Consider the following 17,805-nt stretch of genomic DNA (forward strand, 5'->3'; position numbering starts at 1 on the left):
TCTGAGCACCGCAGACTGCAACCACCTTCCCCTTCCAGGACCACCTCCCCCTTCCAGGACCACCTCACCCCTTCCAGGACTTGGCCACTCTGTGCCCGAGGAACCCAGCCAATGCGTAGAGCCTGTGGACCCAGCCAACGCATAGGGCCCGTGGACCCAGACAAGGCATAGGGCCCATGGTCCCAGCCAATGTGTAGGACCCATGGACACAGCCAACACATAGGGCCCATGGACCCAGCAAAGCACCATGTCCTGAGCACCGCAGACTGCAACCATCTCTCTCCTTCCAGGACTTGGCCGTGCTGTGTACATGGACCCAGAAAAAGCGTAGGGCCTGTGGACCCAGCCAACGAGTAGGATCCGTGGACCCAGCCAACGCGTAGGGCCCGTGGACCCAGCCAACGTGTAGGGCCTGTGGAACCAGCCAACGCATAGGCCCGTTGACCCAGCTAAGCACCGTGCCCTGAGCACAGCACACTGTAACCACCTCCCCCTTCCAGGACTTGGTCTTGAAGGGCCCGTGAGACCCAGCAAAGCACTGTGCCCTGATCACCACAGACTGCAACCACTTCTACCTTCCAGGACAACCTCCTCCTTTCCAGGACCCCTCTCCCCTTCCTGGACTTGGCCACGCTGTGTCCATGGACCCAGGCAACGCGTAGGGACTGTGGACCCAGCAAACGCATAGGGCCCCTGGACCCAGCCAACGTATAGGGCCTGTGGACCCAGTCAACATGTAGGGCCCATGGACCCAGCCAATGTGTAGGGTCCGTGGAAGAAGGGACATGCTCACATTTTTTAACAATGTCTTATAATTGATCATTTCATGAGGTGCAATCTTATAGAATCGTTAACATTATATTATACAAAGATGATGAATTATTTTAAATTAAGTTAACATTGCCTTAGTACACACCTAAAAATATGTTTAATTGATTTAATGTTTTTCAAATGAATTCTGTGAGATATTAAGAAAGAATGACAATTTTTTGTTAAACATAATGAAGCATTTTTTCAATCTTCTCAAATCTTTTCCTTGTGTCTTTTATTGTTCCTTCCTACATCACGCTCTATTTTTTTTTAAATTACTCTACTGAAAATGACAATGTGTGGTCGAAACACATCTTGTTTATCTGCTGAATAAAAAACAATTTATATATATATATATATATATATATATATATATATATATATATTTTCTGCAAAGCGACCCACTTCGGAAATCACAGGGCGCTCTCAGGCGGTGCGTTACGAGACGGCAGGGTCAGGCCGTGATTAATTGTTCATTCGTTTCCCCATGGGGCTGGGTTCTCGCGCACTCCCGGAAAGAACAGATCGTCACCAAATCATTTCGTCAGGTTTCTTTCTTTATTACAGCATGCCAGTTAGAAAAAGCTCTACGCGTTTCAGTCCCACCAGGGACCTTGTTCACGAGACTGGTCTTTGGTCAAACTTTTTTTGTTTGTTTTAAATCCACCTCTACAATCAACAGTGACATCACTTCCTATTCCGGAGCTAGGCATTCTGGTACATGAAGTTCAATCAGTTTCGAAGTTCATACTGTCCCCCATTAAATTAAATAAAACGAATACTGGGATTCAAACCCTTAAGTAAGGATGCAACATAGGTATATGTACATAATTACGACAACCTTCGTGAATAATGCAATAATATAACTGAAATTCTATTTCATTGGTTTGAAACTAACACCCTCTAGTGGGTCATCCTTTTTAACCTAAGTAATACACTCATAATTAATTTAACTAGGTGTCGAAGGTAGGTAGTCACTGTTGATTGTAGAGGTGGATTTAAAACAAACAAAAAAAGTTTGACCAAAGACCAGTCTCGTGAACAAGGTCCCTGGTGGGACTGAAACGCGTAGAGCTTTTTCTAACTGGCATGCTGTAATAAAGAAAGAAACCTGACGAAATGATTTGGTGACGATCTGTTCTTTCCGGGAGTGCGCGAGAACCCAGCCCCATGGGGAAACGAATGAACAATTAATCACGGCCTGACCCTGCCGTCTCGTAACGCACCGCCTGAGAGCGCCCTGTGATTTCCGAAGTGGGTCGCTTTGCAGAAAATTCACGTGGAAATCGGGTGAACGCCGGCTAAAATACAAGGATTGCGGACAAAGGCTTGCCGAGATAAGCTGTAACGGGAGACGCGAGTCCGGAGGGAAACGTGGAGCCCGGGGAGGCTGAAATCGGTAAGCAAGTCACTTTGCATTGCTTTGTTACATACAATGTATCCAATCGAGGAACAATAGCCGGTTGGTCTTGATAGTGCATATTCCCCGCGATATACAAGAGTCAATCCTAGACTCGGAAACTATTTCCTTGGAAACAGCGGTATGCCAATATACACTAAGGCGGAAAGAACTAACCAGATAAGAAGATTGTCTTGATCTATAAACTCAGCATTAATTCAGTATCACTGGCCAGTTAAAGATGGATAAAAGAGCAGTTAACAGGAATGCACTCATTGACACGTTTTTCGATGAAGAAAATGTTACCAATACCGGCGAAGGAGCATCAAGTGGCTCTAATAAGCCTGACATTAAAAAGAAATTAAGAACATGGGAGAAACTGTCCAAAAAAGAAATAAACAAGTGGTGGGAGGTGGCGTCTCTAAAGAAATATCTTGAAGTCAAACGAGTGCCACGTGGACTTCGCATTGGCTTGATGCCCAATCATGTGGACACAAGTAATGAATTATTAAGTGAATGGGGCGAATTCATCTTAAAATCATCACTAGGATTGATGGAAATCTTAGTTAAACACATTGCCATTGCTTTAGAGAAGACCACCTCTCAACTAAAAGAAATCGAGAAAGAACTCGCAACTGCGGAGATGAACTCGGATTTAATTAAATTCAAAGAAGAATTGGAGCACTATATTGAAAAACATGAAGTTACTGTACGAAGCAGAAAACAATCCAAATTTCAACGCGACAAGGAAGACTACTTGGAAGGCCGCATTTTTACCTATGCGAGGAAATACGACCGCTTCAAACAGTATGAAAAATCTGACATAGAAACAAATAGTAGCAGTCTGTCCTCACTCACATCAACGGACTTAAGTGACCTAGAGGGAGATCCAACTGAAGCAAGAACAAAGCGCTCTTTTTTAGGGGAAATGAGATTGGCCCTGCAACAAAAGAATTGGGAAAAGACTACGGGAGGACCATCCCCCAACAATCGAGGAAGAGGCAGGGGACGTGGCAACGCCCGCAGAAATCAACAAGGAGAGGCAAGCGAAAGTACAAAACAAAGTTTCAGCGCAAACCGAGTGGGAACGATGACACGGAGCATGCGACAGAAATGGACCTAAAAAATCTTGAGAATACTGTCACCAATGACACAAACGAACTACAAGTCATTAACCTCTCAAAAAAAGTCCTCACGGAAACTGAAATGGAACTCCTTAAACGTGGCCTCAACTTTTGTCCCACCAGTGGCATGGATCTAGCGGAAACAAGAATAGATCTATATAAATTCATCAGAAAAATCAAACTAGCGAAACTGTTCACCGAAAACCCAAAAATGGCCAAACTCAGTGGTACCACTACAACACCGAACATGGATCTAATTGCACAGGATGCAGAACACTTCATCACCCTAATGGAATTGGATAAAAACCCTGAAGAAGAAAGAGGGGACCTACAGACTTATTGTGACCAACTGGGAGCAGGAACCAGTCGGAAGAAATCGCAATCTAAATTCTATCCGCAATTGCCACACGGAAACAAAATTGATTTGTTTCACGAGTGTGTGATACGAGATCTTTATAAACTTAACCACTCAAAAAAACGAGACAATTTGACATGTGAAGAACGAAAAGCGCTGTCCATTCTAAAAAATGATGATACCATCGAAATAAAAATGGCAGATAAGGGAGGAAACGTCATTGTTTTAGACAAAGAGGCTTACATGAAAGAAGCATACTCACAACTCAGAAATGAAGAATACTATGAAAAATTGAAAACTAACCCTACTAAGAAATGGAAAGAAGAACTGGATATGAAATTGGACACATGGAGCAAGCAGGGTTTATTGGATGAGGACGAAGCAAAATACCTTAGAACGGAATATCCCAAAATGGCCACAATTTATTTTCTGCCGAAAATACATAAGAACTCAAAACACCCTCCAGGCAGACCAATAATTTCAGCCAAGGATGCTTTATTGGAACCAATGGCCAACTTTCTAGATGTGTTCCTTTTACCATTTGTCAAGGGCCTCCCTTCATATCTTCAAGACACAGGAGATCTATTGAGACACTTATTAGATACCCCATGGCACTCTACATACAAACTCATCACGATGGATGTTATTTCATTATACTCTAACATCCAGAACGACATTGGACTCAACGCATGTAAACACTTCTTGTCGGAGAGAAACATTCATTTTTCCAACCACAACAAGATGTTGTTAGAAATGATCCAGATGTGCCTGGAACAGAACTCGTTCATGTTTGGAGAGGAAATATTTCGCCAACGCAAGGGTACTGCTATGGGATTTTCCTTCAGTCCATCTTACGCCTGCCTAACCATGGGTCAATGGGAGAAAACCTGGGCATGGAGCATGGAAAATGACGTCTTTGTCAACAAAACCATAGCCTGGTTTAGATATATCGACGACTTGTTGATTGTCTGGGAAGGAACGGAGCAGGAATTTGCGGATTACTTTGAAATCTTGAATAATTCATATTTCAATTTGAAATTCACATACAACATCAGTGACCAAAGAGTGGTATTTCTAGACACTGAAATTTATATCTCGGAAAACACTGTCCATACCACCTTGCACCGCAAAACCACAGCGACCAATGCAGTTCTTCACGCTGGGAGTTTTCATCAAAAAAGTCTAATTGACAACATTCCTTACGGCGAGTTCCTGAGGATTAAAAGAATTTGCTCTAAAGAGGAGGAGTGGGTTAAACATCGAAATCAAGCCATCTCAAGATTCAAACAAAGAAATTACAGTACCAAGACGATTCAAACCTCATTGCTAAAAACGACTAATATCATCAGGCAGGACCTGTTGAAAGAAAAACCCAAAGAAACAAACGAAGAAAACAAAATAAGATTCATTACTACCCACTCCACGGAAAATTCTAAAGTGATGCAAATACTTCGCAAAAACTGGCATATCCTCCATATGGACACCACAACAGCTACTATAATGGGGGATCACCCAAACATCACGTACAGAAGGGCCAAAAACCTAAGAGATCAACTGGTCCATAGTCATTTTAGAAATCCTAAAAAACAAGACACTTGGCTCAAACCCAAAGGATTTTTTAAATGCACAAGCTGCAAAGTATGTACTATCGCACAAAACACTAAAGAAGTACTGATGGCAAACAAACGTACATGGCAAATTCAACAGCTGATTAACTGTAAGACCCAATTTGTAATCTACATCATAGAATGTCCATGCCCTATGAAATATGTGGGGAGTACAAAATGCGAATTGAAAAAACGCATCTTGGAACACGTAAGGGCCACCATCAACATCGACAGGAGCAATGCGGTGGCCAAACATATGGAGAAGGTACATAAAGGAAACTGGAAAGATCTGAGATTTTATGCCATCGAAGCAGTGGGGACACATCCCAGAGGAGGAGACCGTGAAAGAGTGATGAGGCAAAAAGAATCGAAGCACATCCTTAATTTCAGAACTTTGACCCCTGACGGTCTAAATCAAGACGAGGAACTCCACTACCATCTTTAATATGCAGAACTATTTTTCACCATGAGTGACATTCTCTGAAACTGTCAGCAATTTCAGCTGTTTTAATTGTTTATTTTTTGATTTTTGATTATTTATTTTCATCACAGTTTGGGTAGACTCGGGAGCACTGGGCAGAACAGTATTAATCTTAACCAAAATAAGAATCGAAACGAAAAACAGACTGGGAAGAAATTCAGTTATAAAACAATGTTTTATTAATAAGGGCCCACCAGAGGGCGAATTCGACACCTAGTTAAATTAATTATGAGTGTATTACTTAGGTTAAAAAGGATGACCCACTAGAGGGTGTTAGTTTCAAACCAATGAAATAGAATTTCAGTTATATTATTGCATTATTCACGAAGGTTGTCGTAATTATGTACATATACCTATGTTGCATCCTTACTTAAGGGTTTGAATCCCAGTATTCGTTTTATTTAATTTAATGGGGGACAGTATGAACTTCGAAACTGATTGAACTTCATGTACCAGAATGCCTAGCTCCGGAATAGGAAGTGATGTCACTGTTGATTGTAGAGGTGGATTTAAAACAAACAAAAAAAGTTTGACCAAAGACCAGTCTCGTGAACAAGGTCCCTGGTGGGACTGAAACGCGTAGAGCTTTTTCTAACTGGCATGCTGTAATAAAGAAAGAAACCTGACGAAATGATTTGGTGACGATCTGTTCTTTCCGGGAGTGCGCGAGAACCCAGCCCCATGGGGAAACGAATGAACAATATATATATATATATATATATATATATATATATATATATATCAAGTCCAATCCCCTATTTTTCAAAGAAAAACCGGGGCCGACACATGCTCAGCGTTGTCAGAAGCTTTTTATTTTCAAATTCAAGCGCTCCAGATACATAAATGAAACGCTAGTCAGACGCGTTTCAGCCTGTCGGCTTTCCTCAGTGCCAATGTTCCATCAAATGATTGTTGTTTCACCTGGGGGCCAGTTTTAAAATAGAGAATGGTTCGCTCTGATTGGTGTAATGTATTAAGCCAGCCTCCCCATAGCGCTGCTCCCACTTAGTCCATGTCGGGTTTTCATACACTCCGTAGCGAGTGAAAAATACAGTGAATCTTCACTCGAAAAGCCAAGTGGCTTCCCAGTCCTGCTGGCAAGGGCTTGCACTTAGTCCCGGCATCTCAAAAGCGGGTTCAATAAATCCCAACTGGCAAACACCTAACGCAGCACACAACTGCGTCCTCTCTCCCCGTCTGGCATTCCAACTCAGGTGAGTGTCCTTTCCATACGGGGGGCGCCGCGCTGTAGTTCCATACAACACCAAAGATTAGCAAGTCCTGCGCGGAGCTCCAAACCGGGAGGGCGTGCCGGTAAGCGGTGCTTGCTATGCCGCTTTAACATCAAGTCCAATCCCCTATTTTTCAAAGAAAAACCGGGGCCGACACATGCTCAGCGTTGTCAGAAGCTTTTTATTTTCAAATTCAAGCGCTCCAGATACATAAATGAAACGCTAGTCAGACGCGTTTCAGCCTGTCGGCTTTCCTCAGTGCCAATGTTCCATCAAATGATTGTTGTTTCACCTGGGGGCCAGTTTTAAAATAGAGAATGGTTCGCTCTGATTGGTGTAATGTATTAAGCCAGCCTCCCCATAGCGCTGCTCCCACTTAGTCCATGTCGGGTTTTCATACACTCCGTAGCGAGTGAAAAATACAGTGAATCTTCACTCGAAAAGCCAAGTGGCTTCCCAGTCCTGCTGGCAAGGGCTTGCACTTAGTCCCGGCATCTCAAAAGCGGGTTCAATAAATCCCAACTGGCAAACACCTAACGCAGCACACAACTGCGTCCTCTCTCCCCGTCTGGCATTCCAACTCAGGTGAGTGTCCTTTCCATACGGGGGGCGCCGCGCTGTAGTTCCATACAACACCAAAGATTAGCAAGTCCTGCGCGGAGCTCCAAACCGGGAGGGCGTGCCGGTAAGCGGTGCTTGCTATGCCGCTTTAACATCAAGTCCAATCCCCTATTTTTCAAAGAAAAACCGGGGCCGACACATGCTCAGCGTTGTCAGAAGCTTTTTATTTTCAAATTCAAGCGCTCCAGATACATAAATGAAACGCTAGGCAGACGCGTTTCAGCCTGTCGGCTTTCCTCAGTGCCAATGTTCCATCAAATGATTGTTGTTTCACCTGGGGGCCAGTTTTAAAATAGAGAATGGTTCGCTCTGATTGGTGTAATGTATTAAGCCAGCCTCCCCATAGCGCTGCTCCCACTTAGTCCATGTCGGGTTTTCATACACTCCGTAGCGAGTGAAAAATACAGTGAATCTTCACTCGAAAAGCCAAGTGGCTTCCCAGTCCTGCTGGCAAGGGCTTGCACTTAGTCCCGGCATCTCAAAAGCGGGTTCAATAAATCCCAACTGGCAAACACCTAACGCAGCACACAACTGCGTCCTCTCTCCCCGTCTGGCATTCCAACTCAGGTGAGTGTCCTTTCCATACGGGGGGGCGCCGCGCTGTAGTTCCATACAACACCAAAGATTAGCAAGTCCTGCGCGGAGCTCCAAACCGGGAGGGCGTGCCGGTAAGCGGTGCTTGCTATGCCGCTTTAACATCAAGTCCAATCCCCTATTTTTCAAAGAAAAACCGGGGCCGACACATGCTCAGCGTTGTCAGAAGCTTTTTATTTTCAAATTCAAGCGCTCCAGATACATAAATGAAACGCTAGGCAGACGCGTTTCAGCCTGTCGGCTTTCCTCAGTGCCAATGTTCCATCAAATGATTGTTGTTTCACCTAGGGGCCAGTTTTAAAATAGAGAATGGTTCGCTCTGATTGGTATAATGTATTAAGCCAGCCTCCCCATAGCGCTGCTCCCACTTAGTCCATGTCGGGTTTTCATACACTCCGTAGCGAGTGAAAAATACAGTGAATCTTCACTCGAAAAGCCAAGTGGCTTCCCAGTCCTGCTGGCAAGGGCTTGCACTTAGTCCCGGCATCTCAAAAGCGGGTTCAATAAATCCCAACTGGCAAACACCTAACGCAGCACACAACTGTGTCCTCTCTCCCCGTCTGGCATTCCAACTCAGGTGAGTATATATATATTACCTACTGGCGGTCGCCAGTAGGTAGTTATAGTTAGGACCTATTTTCCATAGGAAATACGCAACATTCTATTTGAAATAACGTTGGCGCCGGTTGACGAATCTTCGCGAAATTTTCCAAACTTTTGGCCAGCTCCGGTCCGCTCCTATCCTGAAAATTTCACGGTGATTCGTCAAGCGGGGGCCGAGAAAAAAGGGGGTTCCCAAAATGCGTTTTTCCCCATGCATTTTCCCATAGGATCTGTTGTAAACAGTAATGAGACAGGATTCTACAACGAAGAAAAGGTAACTAAGCTGCCGCGCGCTAGCACTGTTTAGCTGTATTGGCTACAACGCGATGAGAGCGATTCAGAAGAGGGTTATTGATGGTGCCGAAGGGAGGAAGAGGAGTGTGTACTTGGCGCAACTCTAGAAGTAGACCAGACAGGCCCATTTGTGGATGGGAAGATAAATAATGAAAATATTACTTTCCTAGTAGATACTGGGGCTACTCGATAAACTGTTAGGTCAGCTGAAATTAAGAATCTTCCTCTTTCGGATTAAACGATCCAAGTAGTTGGTGTATCCAACAGACAGATTAAAACTTATCTTACAGAACCATTGAAAGTTAGCATAGGTAAATTCTCAGAAATGCACCGCTTTGTTGTGTGCGATACAAGTCCTGTGAATTTGTTAGGTAGGGATTTGCTGTGCAAAATGAATTGCACTATATTCTGTACCCCTGGTGGGATAGCATTTGAGACCCCTGATGAAGATGCGCTATATAAAATGACTATGACAAACAGGGAAACTGAGGTTACTGAAGCCTATGCTGTGTTTAACCCTGATGAATTACCTAAAGAATTGAAACAGACCGTAAAAGCAGAAGTCTGGGATTTCACAGGGGAAGATATGGGACTAATGAGAAATGTAGACCGAGTAAAAATAACAGTGAAGGAAGGAGTAAGTTATCCAAATGTCCCTCAATATAAATTGACAGCTGAGATAATTGAAGGAGTTACTCTTGTGATTGAAAAGATGATAAAACAAGGCATTTTGACAGAAATAATGAGCAGTTCATGTAATTCCCCAATTATGGGACTGACAAAGCCTAATGGAAAGTTCAGGATAGTGCAAGATTTGAGAAACATAAATAAAATTGTTGCCCCATTGTACCAAATCCATCTGTGATTTTGTATCAGATTCCCCATGATGCAGAATGGTATACAGTGATTGATCTATGCCATGCTTTCTTTTCCATTCCATTGCACCGTGACAGCCAGCAGATTTTTGCGTTTCATTTTGGCGAACATATTTTGGCTTAGTGCCGAATTCCACAGGGGTATGCAGAAAGCCCCTCAATATTTAATCACATATTGAAGAAATCCTTAGAGAGTTTAGAAATGCCCGAAAATTCAGTGTTAGTCCAATAGATCGATGACCTTTTTGTGGCGTTGAAAACCCGTGAAGCTTGTGAAATAGACACTATAGCCTTGCTGAATCATCTGGCTGATGGAGGACTTAAAGTGTCACCATCAAAATTACAATTTTGCAAGAAAGAAGTACAATATTTGGGCCATAATATTGAAAAAGGACTGAGAACGATAATGTTCCAGCTCGAGACCAGGAAGAATGGGGAATAACATGTACCAATACCCTTCCTGCGTCGCAGACCCAACGTCACACTAGATCATTCACACACGCAGTCATTGGTGGGGCCCATAACACCAACTCTCACACGTCTCTCTCACTGAGTCTGCACACACAGGAGGGATGAGTAATTCAAGCGGTGGACATGTGGAGGAATACCTTATTACCTATAGGAAAATATTTACATTACATACATTATGTACATCTGCATCTGTAGAATCCTAGCTTTATCATCAAGGCACTCCACCCACTTGGTCGACGGACCAATTAGTTGGATTGGTTGATGGTGATTGTCAAGACCAGCTTAACCTCACTACAACGATATATTGAATTGCATAATTAATTGATTCTAAAAGAATCACTAACACCTGAAATCATTTCAAAAGATTTTATGTAATTAATTTGCATAAAGGAAATTATCATTTATTCTCTCACTATTAATTTTCACTTGAGCATTGCCATTTATTCCGGACATAAATCAAGAAACTGTTTAATAAAAGTCATGAAGAGAAAATGTAGGTTTGCATTCATTTCATTATTCTCAAAATGGTTATAAATCAATCCTTGGTCATGTAACTGACAGAGGGTTCCAAAATGAAGGAGCAGTGAACCACAGTTAAAAACATGCATTTCATTCGAAAGATTTCCTACACTAAAACCTTCCTACCCAGCACTAAAACCCCAACGTCCTTAATTAACCCATGACCTTCTCGACGACTTCTCTCACCCAAGCTAGTGTACCGCAACGATCTCGAACCAACAGGGGCCGTCAGTGCACAGTCTGGCATAATTCCAAGCTCCCAGGATTTCTCCAAAGCAGCTTTTCTCCTCCGCCTTTTCTCACTACAAACCCCAATTTTGGTCTGATATTTATGCTGTGTTTGTTGGCTCTCTACCCTCAAATGTTTCAACTCATTCATTCATCGGCTGGGATTCAACTGTTCAATGTCAGGGATTCAGCTGTTTCTACGTGGTCATTCTTTGGCAGGCATTAAACTCTTTCTCTTCGGCAGGCATTCAGCTGTTCTCGTGCTATCATTCAGGCAGTCAGCAACTACCGGCATGGCCTCGATCATAGTCAGCTGGAGTTGCAAAGTTCAGTGGAGCACGGTGCATGCACGAGGTTCCTCCAGCCAGATGATGCAAGCATTTTCTACTGTGCAGAACCGGGAAAAACGAACCCATCTTGAAACTGGCCACCAGCCAAACTACGATAGACACACGCAAAGAAAATCTGAATACACAGAAAATTAGTGTTTTCTGTCCCCCCACCCACCAGGGCTAATATGTATCCCCTAAAAACTGTTACCTAGCGGAAAAGCATCACACTGCAAGCCATTAAAATGAAGCAAAAGCAGCATGCAATGCACAATGTACACTACAACATAGACATGCACTATTACTCTATTTAAATGCACAAAATAGATTAAACGTGTTTTACACTATTAATTAATATGTTAATCAAACCTGTAAATGCAGAGCATTTCCCACATGTAATGTGTGTGTTTGGTTAATACACAGCAAACAAAAGAAAAATATTACTTTGTTATGGGGGTGATTGGTCTGAACGGAGTACACACAAGATCTTCTGTACTCTGCTCCATCAATAACAATAGACAGGATCAGGATCATAAAAGGAATGAGAGCTCCCATGACCCAAAGAGAGGTGAGAATGTTTCTTGGAATGGTTGGATATTGTCGCCAGTGGATTAGCAATTTCTCTCTGATTGCAAAGCCTTTGGTACGTTTGACAACAAGTGATGTGAGAGATCCCATTGATTTGAACAAAGAAGAATTGGCAGCTTTTAAGCGATTGAGAGATGGGTTGTGTGAAGCACCTGCATTAGGTATGCCTGATTATGAAAAGGAATTTGAGTTGTATTGCAGTGAGAGAATTGGATGTGCACTCACTGTTCTAATACAAAAGTATGGAAAACTGAGGAGACCAGTTGCATACTTCTCATCAATGCTAGACCCAGCAGCTGTAGCCTTACCTGGGTGCTTGAAAGCAGTGGCTGCTACCTGTCGGAGTGTGGAACAGAGTGGAGGAATTGTGATGGGATATCCTGTGAAAGTGTTTGTACCACATGATGTGGCAATCCTTTTAACAAAGAGTCGCACTCAGTACATGACACATAGTTGGCTGACTAAGTATGAGAAAGTCATATTGGGTCCAACAAATGTAAGTCTTGTGAGATGCTTGAATGTGAATCCTTCAACGTTGCTGCCTGATGCTGAGAATGTGGAAGTCAGAGATGAAGCAGATCATGATTGTCTGGAGGTACTCGATTTCTGTACCAAACCACGTCCTGAAATAAAAGATGTAACATTACCAGAAAGTGATTTTGTGATGTTTGTAGATGGGTCTTGCCTGGGAACAGATGAAGGAGTGCTGAGTGCAGCATATGCAGTTTGCACAGTTGCAGCAGTAATGGAAGCATCCTACCTGAAAGGAGTAAAATCGGCCCAAGTAGCTGAACTTGTTGCTTTGACTAGGGCATGTAAGATTGGGAAGAGTGTGAGAGTGACCGTGATAAATGACAGCCAATACGGATTCGGTGTGGTGCACGATTTCGGGAAATATGGCTGCAGAGAGGGTTTTTGACATCAAGTGGAACTCCCATTAAGAATGCTGAGGTGGTTGGAAAATTGCTTGAGGCGATACAGCTACCTAGGCAATTGGCTGTTGTAAAGTGTGCTGCCCACACTCAGTCTGGCGATTACATCGCCATCGGCAACAAGTACGCCAATGATATGGCTCAATACTGTGCACGTAATTAGAATTCGATAAATAGGGTGAAGGAGAAGGAAGTGATTTCTTGCACCTTGATGTTTACTTACACTGTAGGAACCTGGGAAGAAGTAAGACAACTGCAGGAAGAAGCAGGAGATGAGAAAATGAAGCAGTGGGTAAAAGCAGGATGTGCACCAAGGGAAAAGGACCATGTATGGGTCCATCGAGATGGAAGACCAGTTATGCCTGATAGCATGATGTCTGCCATGGCACGGATGTATCATGGCCAGGGACACATAGGGAGAGATGCTATGATCAGGTCGTTCAAGCAGACCTGGTACAATGCAAAATTTAGACTTGTAGCAGAGAGTCTTTGTCAAAGGTGCCTTATATGTCAGCAATACAACCCTGGAAGAAAGACAGTAGTGAGCCTAGGAACAATAGGTCGAGAAGGAGGGCCTTTTACCAGAATGTAAGTGGATTTCATTGAGATGCCTCCCTGTAACAGGTTGAGGTATGTTCTAGTTATGATCTGTTTGTTTTCTAGTTGGGTGGAAGCATTCCCAACAAGGAAAAATGATGGAATCACAGTGGCAAAATTACTTTTGAGGGAATTTATCCCTAGATTCGGGTTCCCAGTAACAATTGAATCAGACCGAGGAAGACATTTCCATAATGAGATCATAAAATTGATTTGTGAAGCATTGAATGTACGACAAAAACTACATTGTGCCTATCGCCCAGAGGCTTCTGGTGTGGTGGAACAGATGAATGGTACTATCAAAAACAGGATAGGGAAAATGTGTTTAGCCACAGGTATGAAATGGCCTGATGTCTTGCCTCTAGTACTCACTACTATCAGATCAATTCCAGACAGAACTACAGGGTTGAGCCCCCATGAAATCATCATGGGTAGAGCAATGCGTCCTGTGTTCATACCAGTCAACAAGCTGATGCCTATAACTCATGACATGGTGTTGGATTACTATAAAAGCCTGGCTGACGCAATTCATTCTGTGTTTCATCAGGTTGGAGCGGATGCCACCACCCTTGAAAAGAAGCCAGCCCATGATCTGAGCCCAGGGGACTGGGTAAGAATCAAAGTACATAGAAGAATAAACTGTCTGGTTCCAAGGTGGGGAAAACCACGACAAGTAATTTTGACCACAACAACAGCTGTGAAGTGTGCTGGACTGAAAAACTGGATTCATGCATGTCAAACATTGAGAATTCCAAATCCAGTGGATAGCACAGAAAAGGAATATTTTGACGAATCAGAATCTAGTACTGAATCAGATGACGAAGAGACAAGAACCAAAGAAAACCCAGAAAGGGGGGAATCAGAGTCAAATCTAACTTTCATCCCCAGAAGCATTTCCTTGAGAAGATGGCTACAGATTTCTGATACCAGCACAGACTCAGAGACTGAACAAGGAACTCAATGTTTGAGAAAAGGAAAAGACAGTGAAAAGACAATTAAAGAAATTACTGAGAGAGAAGTTCCAAATGAAAGATTGAGAGAAATTACACCTGAAATAACCAATTTAGATGGACAGGTGCTAGATACAGAGAGAGAGGGAAAGATTTCTGCGGAAGACCCCCAAGGAGGTGTAGGGAACTCCAAAATCCAGTTAGAAGAAGCGACAAGTAGTCAGCAGGAAGATTGCGTGCCGAAGATTCGAGGAGGGACAGAAGTAGGGAAAACGAAAGAAGTGGTGGAAAAAGAAGCTGTTGAAAGTGAAAAGCAAGTTGAAACAGAGTCAGAGGAAAGCGAAGACGAAGTACCTGAAGGTTGAGTTCTAAGAAAGAGAGCTTGGAGAACTGAAAAGTATGATAAAGGAAGTAAACTAAAAAGAGCAGCAAAAGACGATGTTTGGCCGAATAAAATAAAAAAACTGAGATATCGACTGACACGAGTAAATTCACCAAGAGCTGAACAAGACGAGGAAATAGTTGTAATTAAAGAAAGCAAAAGAACGAGGAAACCTAACCAGAAGTATAAGTCGCCAGAATGGACATATGTGGCATTGCCTGAAGTAAAAGAAGAGGTGGATAGCCAGGGAAATCCAGAGGTGACTGTACCGGAAGTGGTTGAGGAGGACGAAGAATCAGAAATCCTGAGAGTTATCTTATCCGATATTGGAGAAGAAGCGGATGTTCAGGACATTCTGTACTCAGATCACGAAGGAAAGGTGAAAGATGATGAGATGCCAAACTGAATGAGACAAGGAAGGTGCTAATGGAAAGACAATAAAATATGGGAAAAAAGACAAAAACTGGTAGAACCAAGTAGGTGCTTAGAGCCTTGGGTTAGACAAACTAGTTGTGAAGTAGAAGAGGCTTTTTTCCGGTGGTGGCTCGCAGCAAATATGGCAAAAATCAAGGCCCGTGATCTGCGTGGTAAGAAGAAGGAAGATCTTCTGAAACAGCTTGATGACCTCAAGGTCGAATTGTCGCAGCTCCGGGTTGCTAAAGTGACTGGTGAAGCTACATCCAAGCTGTCCAAGATCTGGGTTGTCCGAAAATCCATTGCCAGAGTCCTCACAGTCATCAACCAGACACAGAAGGAAAACCTGCGAAAATTTTACAAAGGCAAGAAGTACAAGCCCCTTGATTTGAGGCCCAAGAAGACTCGTGCTTTGCGCCGTAGACTCAACAAATACGAAGCGGGTTTGAAGACCAAAAAACAAGTCCGAAAAGAGCGTCTATACCCAATGCGCAAATTTGCTTTGAAAGCTTAAATGTGTTCTACAAAATAAAGGCTATATGGTTGAGTATTCTAGAAGAGGCTAAGTCAAAAGACACTGTTCATTTTAACAAAAATGGCAAACACAGATAGTAGAAAAGGTAGATGTATATTTTTGAAAAGATGGTGTAAAATGTGTTGTTGTTGTACAAGATTACTAATGCTTCTGTGGAGTATACTTGCTCTAATGATCTCATTTAAGGTTACTATAGATACAATAGAAAGACATAGTGAAAACAAAACTAATATAGAAAAGATTCAAAAGGTAGTTCCAACTAGAATAGTTATAAACTATTTGCATAAAGACAGGTCAATAACTGATTTTTTTAATAATGTATTTTCAAAATTATTGTATGAATATGTAAAGACAATGGACATAAGGGACTGCTACGTTTGTATGCAGTTACCTGCATCTGTATCGGAGGGAGTGACTTATCACCAACTTCCTGTAATTTATGGAATAACATGTAGTGTAATAGCTAGTTTATTTCATCAAACAGGGAAGTTAGAGTATTATTTTTCAGATGTAGATAACATAGTTTCACAAGTACCATCAATTAACAAGCTAAACAAGGTAAAACCTGCAAAGGTATGAGGTGAATTTTTCTTAGAGACTAAAGAACTAACATTAAAGTATATATTTAGAAACAATTTGACATGCAGTTTAAAGAAAGAAGAAAATACATTTTTGGATATGGTTGAAGAAAGGAGATTGAAAATGCAAAGGAAGGCATCTGAAGGAAAGGTGGAGAAGACAGTCTGGGATGTAGAAATGGAAAAACACTTGAAAGGAGAAGCTAGTCCAACTATGGCTTTAGATTGGCCTCAGAAAGGAAAACTGTGTATTAGCAGGAATCAAACTGCATATGATAATTACTTTGTAGGTAATAGTGAATGTCATGATACATACCAAATCATGGGTGGATGGGGATTTAAAGGAGGAAATTATCCAGTTTTTCCTGGATTACACTTTATTTGCAGGAACAAGGCGTATTATCGTTTGCCAGACCATTGGTAAGGCACATGTTATGTAGGCCTGGTTTTCTCGAAGATTTTTCATATGGGAAGAGGAGAAGATGGTGCACATAATTTAGGTAGTTATTTAGCACGTAGGAAGAGAGAATCTTGGTCAGAAATTGTGGGTGATATCTTTGGAGCATTGATACCAGCACTGGGAATATCTCTGAATGCAAACAAAATTAGAAGGCTATCAACATTAGTGGATCGCTTGTCAACAAGCACCGCTGGCGGATTTTTATTGGTAAACACAGAAATGGTTGCCATGCGTGCCATGGTAATGCAAAATCGACTTGCCCTTGATATATGATTGACAAAAGAGGGTGGAGTCTGTGGAATGCTGAAAGTTCAACATTGTTGTACTTACATTCCAGATGAAAGTAAAGATTTGAAAATTTATATTAAAAATATAACTGAACTGCATGACGAAATTGCACCACTGGAGGTTGAAGGTGTTTGGGAAAAGATTGGAAAGAAAACATCTGCTATTAAGAATTTCTTAGTAAACCTAGGTAGTACTTTTTTAGGTAAAATCTTATTTCCATTAACATGTGTGATTTTCCTAGTATTAATAGTAAGATTAGGGTGTCTTTGCCATAAAAAGAAGAAAATTCAGAAAAAGTTAAAAAGAGAAAATTTAAGGAGAAAAGATAAGAAACAAGAAAGGAAATATGGAGAAATAGAATAAGAAGAAGTTAAGGAAAATATGTATAAGACAGCAAAAAGAGAAGAGACTAAGGGAGACTGAGTTGTGAATAAAAGCAAGAACTCACTTCGACTCCATGAAAAGTAATACAAACTTTTAATGGTGTGGTGATAGATTCACCAAAGGGGGGATTGATGGAGCGGGTAGAACAACATTTT

General features: G+C 42.1%; 1 pseudogene; it reads left to right on the top strand.

The window, feature by feature from the left end:
- Nucleotides 1-15,528: 15,528 nt before the first annotated feature.
- On the top strand, nt 15,529-15,955 carry LOC146839180 (large ribosomal subunit protein uL29 pseudogene; annotated as a pseudogene).
- Nucleotides 15,956-17,805: the final 1,850 nt, after the last annotated feature.

This window comes from Triturus cristatus, chromosome 4_2, assembly GCF_964204655.1.
Source record: "Triturus cristatus chromosome 4_2, aTriCri1.1, whole genome shotgun sequence".
Classification (NCBI taxonomy): domain Eukaryota; kingdom Metazoa; phylum Chordata; class Amphibia; order Caudata; family Salamandridae; genus Triturus; species Triturus cristatus.